This window comes from Amblyomma maculatum, chromosome 11 (assembly GCF_055883805.1).
Source record: "Amblyomma maculatum isolate TAMU_Amacu chromosome 11, ASM5588380v1, whole genome shotgun sequence".
NCBI classification, from domain to species: Eukaryota; Metazoa; Arthropoda; class Arachnida; order Ixodida; family Ixodidae; genus Amblyomma; species Amblyomma maculatum.
This window is the reverse complement of record NC_139354.1, coordinates 88,243,960-88,257,386: the sequence shown is the minus strand read 5'-3', so window position 1 is coordinate 88,257,386 and position 13,427 is coordinate 88,243,960. Positions and strand designations below refer to the sequence as shown.

The window sequence follows — 13,427 nt, the reverse complement described above, 5'->3', positions numbered from 1 at the left end:
TAATAGTCTTGCTGACAAAGTAAGTTCATCTTGGTCTCGTTAAATATGCAAAAATATCGCAGAACCGCATTTTAAACTTGAAGTTATTCCCGTATTTAATTTTCATCTTGCAAAATTTTGCCATAAGAATAAACATACCGGTATATCTCCCCTTGAGAGGCAGGTAGTGTTTAATATTAATGTTTCAGATTGCGCCAAACGTGTTCCCTGTTGATTTGTGATTGATAACTACTCGTCGCGAGTCCATGACAAGCGTTAGAAAGAAAGCCAGGTTTAGCTGGTCATGGCAATGCTCTACCTTTGCCCGCAGACTTGTAATAACGTTACGCTGCAATACTTTACAGCTGGCTCCTAGTTAAAGTTAACGTTAAAGAAACCAGGATTTGACTCGATAAACAGCAAAATGCCTTGCAAACAATCCATGTACATTCAATTTGAAAGTTGCTAATTTAACTGATCATTCGAGAAATTATTCTCTAATGAAGGTCCTACTGTCTAGCCGGAATACTAAAATAACAAGGAAAATTTGCTGCACATTACAAAGGTGGCGAACTGAAACCCTTCATAACTTACCCAGAAGACCAGGCTGAAACGAGATCACTGATCCTTATTTGTTTGGAGCTGACGCAAGCGAGGCAGGGTTGATCATACCGATCTTTGAAGTACACTATTTGAAATGTCACGGCGACGTTAGCCAACACAGGGGAGTTCAAAACTGCTTCTGATTACTTTCAGAGGCGAATATTATTCACCGAAGATCACGAGCCCACCAGTAAAAAAGCACGTCTTGTATTTTCATCCTCCGAGGCACACGAAAAGGCTGCCGCTCACGACACTCACACGGCGCCGCACAACGTGAGGTGCTGCGAGCGGTCCGTGGAGCCGACGCCTCAGAACAGTGTCAGCCCCTCTCCAGAGGCATCGGTTTTCCCGCACAACAAGCAGCACTGCCTCCTTCCTAAAGGTTTCGGCGTGACGAAAAAAGAACCGCTTGCAAGCAGCCACCGACGCGGATGTCGCGTGTGTATGTGACGCACGCGTGCAGCACAACCCAGCGGTGGACAGGCGCCGAGCGCCGGGCGAGAACCTCGAGCGATAGCGACGCCACGAAAGCGTCGTGGCCAGCGCCGCGTCTCCAACTGTCGCTACATCGAACAGGAGACTGCCATCCGAGCCGCCGACGGCTGGGAGCGTTTCGAAAACGGGCAAGAAGGAAACAAAGAGAAAGAGAGATAAGTAAACAAAAGAAGAGACACAAGGGAAAGCACAGCCGCTGAGAGTGGGAGAAGGTAGTATGCCCGCTAGCTCTTCTCTCCTCTTGTTTCGCCTCCACCCACGCTTCAGCTTCGCGGCTGACGTCGCGGGAGGAGTGATGCAAGCTGAATATAGCGACTGCTGCGCCATCTAGGAGTTGTTTGCCAACTAGGCTCCCTCATGCCTCTCCGTTTTCGAAGCTGCCCTCAGCTATCTCCGATCTTTTCGATCCATTTTCCCTTCGCCCTGCACATTATAACGCACGCTCCGCGGCAGCTCTCTCCTCTCCCACGTCCCGAATTCAAATGGCTTCGAACCAGCGCTCACTATCTTTCCCTCCACGAAGCCTTGCTGCAGAAGTCGATGGGGCTCGCGCTAGAGGCTCCGGAAGGGAAGCTCACTCAGCAGGTTCCAAAACTGGTAGCGCGGAGCACCGACATATTGCCCAGAAAAAGGTAGTCTACACTGGAGGGTATTTTCAGTACGGAGGATGGTCTCGTAGCTCGCTGGCACTGAATGCCCTCGGCAGTGTCGTATGGTAATGGGGAACCGTTGCACGAACCACGAAGATCTCCGTTGTTATTACTTACGCGAATATTTTAGGTAAATGGGCTGCTCTCTACTTTTCCCGTCAACGCTTCTACTCCTGGTTGTTGAAAGAGACCGTGTACTACCGACGCTATCCTGCGCATTGTTTCGTGAAAATAATTTCAGCGCATGCTTTATGCTTCATTCCCCTTTGCACCAGCTTTAAAATATGCAAACAATGCTCTAAAGCACGAAAACCAGCGTGAAATGATGCAAGAGCTCAGTGAAGGGTTTCTGGAGCTACAGGGAAGATTTGTGATGAGAAATCTACAAGTACTCCTCTTCCGTAAATCATAGGTTCTGCGCGGTTGGAACTGAGGGTAGTGAATCCACTCTCCTTGAGTGCGAAACAGGGCATAAATAAAGTACTATAACACTGTAATATAATGCGTTAAATATCGAGAGGTTTTCCTACATCATCGTTATAGTGTAGCGCAATGAACACTACCAGAATATTATGTTTTGACTGTTGCTTTGAAAAACTGCGTTACATCAATCATGCGTTATCGAGTGAAAGGAAACATCTTAAATAACGATAATAAGAGCAAACAATGCCCCGAATGCAGAGCTGCTGGAAAAAGCTGACGTCATGCAAAGAAACAGCGGCTTCGTTTCATTGTTCAAATCAACTTAAGTTCACGTCTTGCTCCATTTCTTCCGTTGTTAACTAGCTTGTTGTACAGGTATTGCAGTATGTCGCGCCTATATTGTCGCTAGCAAGATAAGTGCGAAGAGGAGGCAAACTCTGTACTTATTCCGTCTTGTGCAAGCTGATAACAGACCTTTCCGTGCTAAGCTGGAAGCGTGTTGAAATTGTGTTAGGAGAGCAGAGATAATGCACGACTAAGAATCGTTTATTGCTTTCTCGATTAGGGAGGCAGCTCTCACAAAGGAGGGCTTTGACTGCAATAAAGAGTAAATGACCGTGGTTTAAACGTTCCAAAATAATGTTTCGGACAAATCTCCATGCATTGTTCCCTGTGTTGAAAGAGACGAAGTTCTACTGCTCGCGGGTAGGGCAAATAAAGAAATTGGACGTAGGAAAAAAAGGCTCATGTGTTTCTGGCGGTCATCATAATCATAATCACTATCCCTAATACAACTACCTGCAGCAGCATGCACTGGCTAGTCTCGCCAGCGAAAAAATTCCAGGGGTGCGCTTAAGTCTGCTATAAGAGCACTAATGCGAAAACACTGCGAGGTGTGTCAAGCAGCCTGGTGGATTCGCTCGACACTAGGCTAGCGGAGCTCATTCGCACTCGGCCAGATGACATATATGTATGGCGTATTTACCTAAGGTAAATGAAGGAACAGTTTTTCACGCACAGCGCGAGAGTGTTGTCGCAATTTTAGATGACGTGTGCTGCCGTGCTGGGACCATGGAAGCTTGTCTGTTTGTTTTGGCGCTGATTCTGACCACATTTCGACAGTTTTTAGAGCCGACGTGGTATGTCGGCTGAGCTGCGTCGCCGTCGGTTACCGGTGTAACGATCCGAAGAAGAGGTAGGAGCCACTGGAGAGTCAGAGGCAAATATAATTTCTCAGAAGAAAAAGAAAAGCCACTGCGCCGCTACCTTATCGGACACACGACGCGGGCAGAACTGACCAGAGACGGTCAGTTGTTTGGTGATGTCGACCTCTATGAGGCAGGCCGGCATCAACACCATAGACGCTCTCTCTCTCTCGCTGGCTCTCCACTGCCGCGCTCTTCCCTGGCGTTTACTTTCGCTTTTAACTCTCACCCTATCACACAAGCTACGATTCTGGGCCTGACGACACTGAAATCAAAAGGGAAATAGGTGAAGGCGTTCCTTAAGTTCTTAAAAGACTTGGGGTTGAGTTCCACACTTTACGTGTACGCCCTCTATCCACTTTCACTGTAGATCTGTGGACATGTGATAGACTCATTTTATTGGCGCTCTTTCATTCCTTTTTCTCCCTTGGTTCCCCTCCCCGCGCGTAGGGTAGCCTACTGGGCATCGCCTAGTTATCCTCCTTGCTTTTCTATACTATTTTCTCTCTCTCTCTTTTCCCACTATTTAGAGTTCGTGTGGACGCGCTCTGTCCACAAATCCCCTCCAGGCCCTCCATGAGCCAAGAAATGCTAAAGCCGTATTCGTTTAGTATGAAGCCCGGAATATTGGCTCAAATACATTAATTAATTGCGGAGTCCCCTACAACGGTTGACAGGTTGCCAAATAGGGGTAGAGAAATTTCGCCTTTCGTCCTGTAGAAAAGTGGCATAGACGAAGGATTCGGATACAGCGATAAACTATAGGCTATATCGAAATGCTTTCGATATAACGAATGCGCTTTCTACACTTTTCGCTCCGGCTTAGGTGGAGCAGAAAGGCCTACGAATAGGTATTTCCTCGTGTCAATAAAACTGATCGCTCTGAATTATACCCGGGTAGCGCAATCACGCAGACGAAACAGCTAAAGAGTATACATGAAGTTAGACGAAGTGAATGTGCACGCGATTTTTTGTCGCATTTAGTTTAATGAATTAGATTGGACAATTAATGACTGCCCCGTGGTGAACATCAGGAAATGAACACTGCGCAGCTAACAAGCACGCAATGGCAATCCCATCGGAAAAGTAATTTAACGAAGGAATCGCAGAGAAGGAGACGCATTTCAAGCGGAAGACGACGATGAAAACAAGGAAGGTAATAAGCGGAAGAAGCGATTTCTCAAGATTGCGCCGTCTCATAGTCCCTGTTTTAGAACCGTCGAAATATCCCCTCTTTCGATCGGCACCGCACATTTCCGGCCGCAAGAATGGAGCTGGCGTGCTCAGCGGAGTCTGTAAACCGTTTTTCGCCACGGCCACGGCCGTTTTTCTCATTCTCAGGGATCCTGCGAAACACGCTATATGGCGCGAGAATAGCCCCTCGCGTGTCGTGCGCCTTCCTTGAGAAAACGCCCGAAGAAAGGGTGCCGAAGGAAAGAAAAAAATAAAAAGGTAGAAACGAAGGGGAGGCAATTTTATCCAGTCAGTAGCTGGACCGCGACGTAGGGATCTCGGGGCACTTTGCAACATTCCCATTTATTCCTGTGTATAAAGGAGGCCCCCAACAAAACAATAAAGCAGCTGATGCCGGCCTGCGTAAACAAATAAAGGCGGTGGTGAGATCCTCAGGCTTATTGCTTCGCAAAGTAGAGTCTTCTGCGACATTGACGTGCCTATAGGTAAACACTGAGTCACCACGGTTCCTTTACAGCATCGTAAAAGCAGTTGTAAACGCGTTTGACCCTCCGTAAGACTGTAACAAAAAAAGTAAGTGCTGCTACGAGATATTGTTGCTATAACCATCGTGAGCCTGATTTTCTTTTTTTATTCATGGGTGTTGTGGGCCGCAGATTAAACTGAAAAGACGCATAAGACAGCGAAAACACCGACTGGGGGAATGTTTGTTCAGGTGGTCTTCCCGCTTATTGTCGAGCACGTAGTGTATATGAGGGCTCGTAAATGGGTAAAAATAAATGGGTGTAAATGTAGATAGGTAAAAATAGTGAAAGTAAATAAGTGTGCAAAAGTATACTCAAGTACAGTCAGCTACGCAGATTTAGGTGCAAAATAAAGGAAATAACTGGTTCTACCAATGCACTCCTTGCGATTGAATGATACATGTAAATATTCAACAACGTTTCCACTTGTTGCGTTAAGGCATATAAGGGTGAAAAGGAAGAAAGCAAATTAGTAGTTTGAATAAGTGATGTGCTACCTTCCTTTAAAATGCTAGTATGTTGTAATAGCTGTCTTCGTTATTATGAACTCACTGGCTAACCATGATACTACAGAGTGGCGATTTCTAGAAAAATGTAATAAATTTAGCATTTTTTGGCTGCTTTGGTCATAGTAGGTAAAGAAATTTTTATATCTGTACTCATTTGCTTCTTGCGTCTCTCAAAACAAGAGAATTCTCGTCCCCTCATTCCCATAGTGTGTGAACCTCAAAAAAGATCAGTACCTTTAGAGAACTGGCAAGACGATTAATTTAAAACGCCTTTTTATTTATTTCCAAATTTCATATTTCACGTTACTAAGCTCGCGTGGCTTCGCCTGACCGGGATAACTACCGCAGAAAAATTTTGTGATCGATTCAGAGCTTTCTGTTTCAGCATATTAGCGAACACTATACGAATGTGTTAAAAGAGATGGTTGCCTTTTAACTCAAAGCACAAACAAGAATTTCTTTTGTCATCCACTGGGCGTTTGCTAACACTGACAGCACTGAGTATCATAATTTATGTAGTTGTCTTAACATCAGTTGAGATAAAATCCTGGCTTCAGTTTGCATTTTGCATTTAGAACGGGTGCCACGAATCCCTCATTCCATCATATTATCAAGTTTTTAATTAATTAGTACAAAATGACTACCCGTGAAGCAAATCTTCGTTCGTCGTAAGGTGCACCGTGGGATAAGCGTCACTTGCCTTGAGGGATAGGTGGCAACATGAAGTGAGGGAAATTCCCTCTTTCACTTGAAGGGCAAAAGATGGAGACGTCGGAAGGTGGGTGTCTCAGGAAAGACCACGAGAAGCGATAAAAAAAAATGGATTCAATGCTTAAAAAAGTTGTATGATGCAAATAATGTCATGCAGGTTTCTTCACAAAATGACATAAAATGCCATTAGATCTCAAGTGTTATATATTAGGTATGATATTTTGTGATCATGTATGATATTTGAATGACATGGTAATATATTGTTTTATAATGCCTTTGTGAGGTTATTGTAGCTCACAATGTTTTTAATATAGCTTTTAAAATTAGTACCGAGTAATAAAGACTAAGATTGATTGATGTAGTGCAGATAAACATAAATAAATTACTAAGCAAATAGAAAAGAAAAGCTGCTCAAATGCTTGCTTAGGATTGTAGATTCAATTAACATAAAAGTGAAGTCCTAAGGTTAACGCACCGTTATCGCATAATAATACTCTAACGTTCCTGTAAATTGTTTTGGTCCGATTCGTCCATTCTACAATTATTGCATACAGACAGATAAAAAAGAAACTCTTGACCTGGATAAGCGCAGAGCTGACAGGCTGATGTTTAAAAACCAATAGCATACACATAAAGAGCGCAGGAAAAACGAGAAGAGAGGAAATAGCGTCCTTTTTGTCTTCATCGTTTTCACTGCGCATTTTTTATGTGTGTGTAATTAGCTATTGACAATGACCATGCACCAATTCGTTCAGCCACAAGTTCAACTAAACGCGTCGTTGCTGTTGGGGTCTAAACAGCACACATTGAAACATTTCATCACAAGTGTGTAGTACAAGATATTCCGGTTCATTTACATTACAATCTATACTTGATGGATGAGGAAGACAAAATCAAGAAAAAAAAATAATCTCGGCAGTTGTAAAAAAAAAAAAGTGACACTTAACGTTAGGACTTTTGTGTACCGCGAGGAAAGGGCCAAACTTAGATTCGTGAAATTACGGGGTATGCGAGGATACAGGGAATCGGCAGAAAGTTGCAATACTCAATGAATTTAATTATCAAGCAGCTCTCTAGGAAGACACATCGAAAGGAAGAAATGACAAGCGCTGAACTTAGAACAAAATTGTATTCGGGAGTACATGAGCATGGTTACCGCGCAACAGTTCAAGATTAGATACGGATAAGATACGGATCGGATAAGATACGGACCCCTAGGCATCTTTCGTCACAGGTTACCTAATCACATGAAGGAACTTCTGCCTTTTCCTTTCAATAAATCTATCTATCTATCTATCTATCTATCTATCTATCTATCTATCTATCTATCTATCTATCTATCTATCTATCTATCTATCTATCTATCTATCTATCTATCTATCTATCTATCTATCTATCTATCTATCTATCTATCTATCTATCTATCTATCTATCTATCTATCTATCTATCTATCTATCTATCTATCTATCTATCTATCTATCTATCTATCTATCTATCTATCTATCTATCTATCTATCTATCTATCTATCTATCTATCTATCTATCTATCTATCTATCTATCTATCTATCTATCTATCTATCTATCTATCTATCTATCTATCTATCTATCTATCTATCTATCTATCTATCTATCTATCTATCTATCTATCTATCTATCTATCTATCTATCTATCTATCTATCTATCTATCTATCTATCTATCTATCTATCTATCTATCTATCTATCTATCTATCTATCTATCTATCTATCTATCTATCTATCTATCTATCTATCTATCTATCTATCTATCTATCTATCTATCTATCTATCTATCTATCTATCTATCTATCTATCTATCTATCTATCTATCTATCTATCTATCTATCTATCTATCTATCTATCTATCTATCTATCTATCTATCTATCTATCTATCTATCTATCTATCTATCTATCTATCTATCTATCTATCTATCTATCTATCTATCTATCTATCTATCTATCTATCTATCTATCTATCTATCTATCTATCTATCTATCTATCTATCTATCTATCTATCTATCTATCTATCTATCTATCTATCTATCTATCTATCTATCTATCTATCTATCTATCTATCTATCTATCTCAGCTCCTTTTCCGACAGGAGAATAGACGGTGTGCTGACACAGGAACTCCCTGCATTAGCTATCATCTTCGCCTCGATAATCTTTCTGATTATTTTGCATTCGTATTTGGCATGGGTTTTGTATTTGACCTTATTCAACCGCGCTTGGTGTTTGTGATGCTGTTGTATCGTATTTATATTGAATACAAATTATTTCCAATTACAGTACGTGTCCCTTATTCCTGTCTGGGTGTTGTCGTGTTGCGCTGCTTTGTTATTAGCGGCACACCAATTAACCCATATTTCCGCTTCACCACAAGAATTTATAGGTCACTTTGATTTAATTAGGGATACATAGCTGAGATATATTTAAAAGCAATGGATGCAGCCAGATATTACTTAAAGCCTTCCTCGCAGAAAATACGATGCAATGACTGAAGGGTAAAAGGGAGGTTGCTTAATTTGCAGCTCAATAAATCGCAAGATAAACAAGATGAGCTAGAAGTTCCCCAATGGCTGAAAACGAACTGCAGTTGCACGTCTGTCACTTGCCTATCCAGAGATAAGCCACTAGCTGCTCGCCCATCTGTGACTAGAGAAACTGCATCTGCTTCAGGGGAACTGCGCAAACGTGCTTCCAGAAAAAATTGACGAATGCAGTGCCGTAAAGTTTACAGCATCACTTCTATGTATCTTTCCCTCGTATATAAGGGTTGATCCGCCGGACACGTCTAGCTCGTAAACCTACAGATCTTTGCTACTTCTGTTTGGTGTAGGTAGTTAGCGTTAGTTTTCCGAGATTGATGGAAGCCAGAGTAATTGCTGCTGAAAGAAGACACATTGCTAGTGCAGCAGTGTGTTCTATGGAAGAGCTATATTTTTCATACACCGACCAAGAGTGTTTATCGTTTAAATCAAAGAACTAAGCAAATTATAACATTACATCAGTGAGGTTCGCTCGTCGCAAATCGACAGGATGCATTTCCTGCAGCTTATTTCATATCTGTAACAGCTGGTAGTGTGGGTGGGCTGAGGAACAAGCTATAATGAATTACCATAAGCTGTGGGTGTTTTGGGCAAAACAGTGGCTTGCGCTTCTTGATCTAACCGTCGAAACATTTTCTCTGTTGTACATAGGTCTGAAACCACGTGGCATGACCACCGCTAGTTATGTTTGTAGAGATACGGTTAGTTAATTCACTATTGCTTTTAAATATATGCACTGAAAATGATTGCAAAGTTTTATTGCGGTACGCAATGAACATGGTTGTGTTCACTACATATGGTGTAATTATGTCCGTCCTGCAACATTTGTATAACACTGGAAATTTTCTCGAACTGATAGTTTTTTCCTCTTCGTTTCGACGTGAATCTGAAATAGCAAACTTTATCTTCTTGTCTTTTCTTAAGTATATGTAAAATAGTTACCATTTACCTGATTAGAATTTTAGGAGAGATTGTACTGAGATCGATAATCCCATCTATTGTACCGAAGTGCACACGAAAGCTCCGAGCACGTTTTTAGCCACACGGAACTGTATCAGATGTTTTCCTCTAGGGATTTGTATATGGCACAAATTAACCACAAGTCCACCGTCAATTCAGCTGTGGTTGATGTGATCGTATTTAAACATCTATTTCAATCTCCTTTTTAAATAACAAGACTGAATGCTTAATTATTTTGCTGGCTTGAAACCAAAAATGTATCGTATGGCCTACGAATCGCTGTCGCCAGTTTGGAGTTCACTCTGGCTTTGAACACGAATAAATGCCCAATGAAGACTTTTCTGGAGATTGACCTCTCTAATGAATGCGTTGGTTGTAATCGACGCTAATTGAGGGCGTATGTATACATTTACTGGGAGCGGCACCATGGTGTAATTAAAAAGATGAATAGGATTCCTTTTGCAGAGTGAATAAGCGAGCTGGATGCCGAATGTTTAATCAGAGCTGAAGGCGAGTATTCAAGTTTCGAAATCACAGAAGAAGACAGAGAACATTGCGCGCCAGACGTTCTTTATTACTTCGAGTTCCTCTTGCCTTCTACGCATTTTGTTGCATAAAAGCACTCAGCACTGCAATTTTCGAGGGAAGAGCTTCCGGGAAAGTCGGCAATTTAGGCGAAAGTCCTCTGCCTTTGAAGCAAAAGAAGCGAGAGGTTAGCCATCTCGCGAAAGATTGGAAAAAGCCGACTTTTACACATGAAGCGTTATTAGCGTTCTGCAGTGAGGTAACCGAACGGGGAGATTTTCTTAAGGGTCTCATCGTTCACAAGCAAAAAAGAAGCGAACAAATAGGGTTAAAAGATTGAGTCAGCCATTAAGTGAATTTCCACCATTGTTAGGTAACTCGAAGGCACCTAATCGCAGATAAGGGTGTTGTTAATAGCTTTTCTGTCGCCAAGAGTTCTTTGCTTCGTATTTAGTTTATTACAGACCTGAAGCGGCTGAAAGCATAATGTACGAATTAGCTGCTTTTTCCAGGATTAGCTGCGCCTTTCACATAAAATTCAGAGTGCCCACGTATGCCGAATATTGCGTTATTTCATTTGTTTTTTGTTGTCATGAAGTTAGTTCGGACTGATTCGAGAGAAAAATGATTTTTAGTGGCATTCACTTATTTTCTATCCAGAAGCATAGCCTCCTTTGAGGCTATGCCAGAAGTTATTAGCCATGTAGATAAGTATAAGGTTCTTAGTGTCTAGCGGTAACAATTATTCGGCAGTTTTAAGCGTGTAGCCTTTAAAAAAAAAAAAAACATATTGCGGCCTATTCACCTTATCCGGAGGAGCAATGTTTCATGCTTGCTCAAGTTTAACTGCACCAGTTATGCATTTTGGTTCTACACTGGTCTTCACGTCGCGACTTTGAACTGCATTTCGCCGTAATGTCTCTGCAGGTAGCGGTTTACGGAAGATGAACATGTGTGAAGGTAGTTTACCCGGAGTCGGTACTCGGTGGGCGCCTGAGGTGCAACCAAAACACACACACACACACACACACACACACACACACACACACACACACACACACACACACACACACACACACACACACACACACACACACACACACACACACACACACACACACACACACACACACACACACACACACACACACACACACACACACACACACACACACACACACACACACACACACACACACACACACACACACACACACACACACACACACACACACACACACACACACACACACACACACACACACACACACACACACACACACACACACACACACACACACACACACACACACACACACACACACACACACACACACACACACGCGCACGCACGCACGCACGCACGCACGCACACACACACGCACGCACGCACACGCACGCACACACACACACACACACACACACACACACACACACACACACACACACACACACACACACACACACACACACACACACACACACACACACATACACACACACACACACACACGCGCGCGCACACAGCGAGACATGGAGTGAAACCGCGACGAACGTTTTAGAGGAAGTTGGTGTATGCTGATAATCAATAAAAGGTAGCAAACATGAAACAAACCATCAGCGCCGAAGGTTGCAAGGGAGGCATGAGGTAGAAATTCCCACTACAGATACCCCAGCCGATGGCAACACACCTTTGGCGTTTCTTCTGCATTTCATTCTCATGCGAGGAAGATAAGCATACGTAAGCCAGGATGTATCCAAACGTTCGAAGAAAGCAAACTGGACGGAAGGAGATTAAAGTTAAAGTAAAAATGACTGCCAGCAGCAGAAAAGTAAGCATTATAAAGAAAACTGAATGCTTTTTGAAGAGATGCGAAGAGGACGTTCTTCTGTCAAGATACGCTTGAGATCGTCACGTTCTATAGCATCTAAACTCAAAATTGCCGACTGATCATAGTCGTCGCCCTTTTTCTATATGCAGTCATGTCTGATAAGTCACACGGTCGCCATTTTAGAGGGCGTTCATCTCGCCAATCACTTCCCCATCGCCTGACGCGCTGTCTTGCGTTATGTTTTTCTTTTGATGGATGTGAAATGTGCGGGTGCAGGCAAGGTCTCGCTCTGAACACGAATGTTATTTAGACGGTGAGCAAAAACGAAATCTTTTGCGCATGATTGAGGACAGCTCAAGAGAAAAATGATTCTTCGAGAGCGATAGCTCTCTGGACGCGTTGAGAACTCCAAAACGGTTTCAAAAGACGAAATGATGTCTAGAGACAGCTCGAATTCAAATTAGAGTCTATATCCTGCATGAGAGAAAAAGGCACTTTTGTTTCCTGCGTTTAAAGCAAACTATTTTGTATTCATACTGTAAAGGAAATGTTCCTGTCTCGAGTCCAGAACCAAAAGAATGAAATATTTTATTTGTGTGGAAAGAATCTTCACCATTGATGCGGAAATTACTCGCACATGCTGGGTACTCACTGCTCTTAAGACAAAGCTGCGCTATTTGTGCAGTCGCTTGCAGTATTAATCCATGCGGAAAAAGTAAATGCTTTTCCGCGTCGTACTGTCTGGTGGCTACTTATCGTATGAACGTAAAAAAAGGCAAATCTGCTAAGGAGAAAAATCTGGAGTCTTTATGCGTCATGCCGCCGACATCGCTGTTGTGTTTCATTTTATTTATTTGTCGCGTTGAATCTTCCAACATACTTCTTATATGTAACCATTTGGAAGGCCTGCGTCTCCTTAAGTGACGCCTTCTTCTGACGCAATCTTTTTCAAAATGCTTCACACGATTTTTTCCTGATTACAGCATTATCTTGATGCATCGTATAAAAACGATGTGCACTTAATGCCTATGAAAAGATGCATACTGATGACTGTCTCTTTAGAAATGAACGAAATGCGATGCTTCAGACATCAGACACTCTACTTATTTGCAGCACAGCTATATCCCTTGCAACTCCCCGAAAGAGCAGTGTTTCGTTGGGAAACCCCTGAACTTGCACCCACAAATGAAGCACCATGACGGTCGTGTTACGGGTGCGCGCAGCAATGGAAGTTGGAAGACGAAG

The 13,427-nt window shown here is 42.5% G+C and overlaps 1 protein-coding gene across 2 annotated transcripts in view; it reads right to left on the bottom strand.

Annotated features, from left to right (window-relative positions):
• Syt1 (Synaptotagmin 1) overlaps positions 1-1,160 on the bottom strand; it is a 123,614-nt gene extending 122,454 nt beyond the window's left edge. For both annotated transcript variants that reach the window (XM_084585672.1, XM_084585669.1), the window contains exon 1: positions 574-1,160. The gene's annotated coding sequence lies outside the window, so the exon portion shown is untranslated. The remainder of the gene's footprint in view (positions 1-573) is intronic.
• Positions 1,161-13,427: the final 12,267 nt, after the last annotated feature.